Here is a 2,384-nt window from a genome sequence, read left to right on the forward strand (position 1 = left end):
CATAGACGTCGGTTAGTGTCATTTACAACTTCTATATATTCATGTTGACGTCNGTTTAAGCATAGGTGGACGTCTATATAGAGTAATTAGACGTNNNTGTGAGTATAAGCAGACGTCTATATAGACGTCGGTCGATATCGTTAACTGACGTCTATATAGACGTCGGTTCGGAGGAATTGCGACGTCCCATAGACGTCACCCGTATAGACGTCGGTTGTGAAAGTGACGTTAAAAGCCCAAATTAACCGATGTTAAATAGCGTTTCTGCAGTATTGTTAGTTGTTGTTTTTTTTTTTTTTTGTTATGGACAAAAGAATAAGTTAATTTCTGATGAATAAAAGTGCAAGAAACACCATATTAACACTAGAAGGCTTATGGTCAGAATTTCTGAACCACTCATTTATTGTGTTGTTAGGGTCTAGGGTTTTTATTTGTCATTTCTCTTTCAAATAGAAATGGTGAGCTTCACCAAAATCAACAAAATTAAAGGTTTTCAATCACGTGAGTGTAGAACTAGTTTTCTTTGACTATGTTGTGTTTTAAATTTTCTGAATATGATTAAGATGGATTTCTATGTGCCTTGTTAATAAATCAAAAGAATCTATAAAACACTTCTTTTCACCATCATTGGTTAATTAATTTATAATATATATTACCAACTTCAATAGAATCCTGTTCCTTTGTCATGCAAATATCTTAAAATTTATATTTAATGCAAACGTTACGTAACCACGTAGCTTGATTCATAATTTGGCTTAATATCAACAAAGTCTAGTCAAATAAAATTGAATATGGTTATAATAAATTATATATATTAATCAATAATCTATTTTATTTCAATTCTTTCAAACTTCTACATTAGAAAACTTAAATGAGAGATGCTCCTTTAAAACTTCTACTTCATTCCAAAGTCAATTTAATGTAATTAATTAAGAAATGTACCAAAACAGTGGCTTAGTTAGAACAAATTCATTATTATATTGCATCGAATCTGAATTAATTAAGGTATAAATGTTCAATAGCTTTTAGCTCTTAATTATCCTATTAAATATGGTTGTTTTAACTCTTTGTAGATGATTAGTTAATTAAGAAAGAAGCCATCGTAGCGTAAACTCTGAATAACGTCAATGTCTCTATTTTTCTCTCTTATTTTCACTAATTTAACAGCTTAATTATTCTTTAAATATTACATAACACTTTTTCCTGTTAAAAAAACTTGAAGACCAGTTTTATACAGTAGAAAAGTCTATGTTATTTAAGGAGAGGTGGAAGAGGAAAAAAAAAGTAATTGAGAAAAAGACTGAACAAATTAAATGCTTAGAAGAATTTTAAGAAGGAAAAAAAAAAAAAAAAAAAGTCAGGAACGTGTTTTTCCACCTTTTTCCTGTTTTCTTCTTAGTGGGTATTTCTTTTAAAGTTTAGAGACTTTTTTTTTTCTGAAAAATATCAACTTAAGAATTGACCTTTCTGTGTTGTTAACTTAAGTGAGATTAAATGAAATCCTTATTTTATATAAAAAATAATAAAAAGAAAAGACTTTTTATTAAATAAGAGTGATTTCGTCTGTAGAATATGTATTTTGTAGCTTTGCAAAAAGTATAAATACGTACGTGAAATTTATTGGGAATAGAAAGAAGAATTTGAAATTGAAGTTGATTAAAAATGTTTGTCATTCCATAATTTATTAAGTTTTTATAATCATTAAGTTGATTTATAATGATTGATCACCTCGTAGAGATGGAGCAGGAGTTTTACTATTTTATCTTTATTTTCTAGTAAAAATTATTATTATTCTCGTATCTATATTTAATTAGTGAAAAACTTTTATTTCATCTTCATGCTCATCGATAACTATACTTATATCTAAGTATATCTTTTTTTATTATTTTAAATATGAATTAAATAATTTTCAAAAACCATTAAACATTAATTATTAATGATAAAAGAATATATATTTTCTTTTAGCATCAAAAGAATTTGTATATATATTTAATTAGAATACCAAATAATAACTAAATAAAGGTCAAATAAGTATAAAAATATATTGTTTGAATGAAATAAAAAAATGTATAATAAAAATTGTGTAAAAGTGTCTTGTTAAACAAAATGAATATTGAAGTTAAATAATTAAGAGATAATGAAAATATATTTTAGTGAAACAAAAGGTTATTAAAAAAAGTGTAAGAAAGAACAAAAATATAAGTTTCTCATGTTAGGCAATAATAGAAGAGTTTATGTGATTAAACATTTAAAATTGTGAGTCAAATACTCTTAAAATAAATAAAAATATTAAAAAGAAGTATGAATAATCAAATGGGTGTCCTAAAACTAATTGACTTAACAAAATTTAGATTTATGTTTCTTAAAATGCAATACATCATTTT

Source organism: Vigna radiata, unplaced genomic scaffold (assembly GCF_000741045.1).
Source record: "Vigna radiata var. radiata cultivar VC1973A unplaced genomic scaffold, Vradiata_ver6 scaffold_221, whole genome shotgun sequence".
Lineage (NCBI taxonomy): Eukaryota > Viridiplantae > Streptophyta > Magnoliopsida > Fabales > Fabaceae > Vigna > Vigna radiata.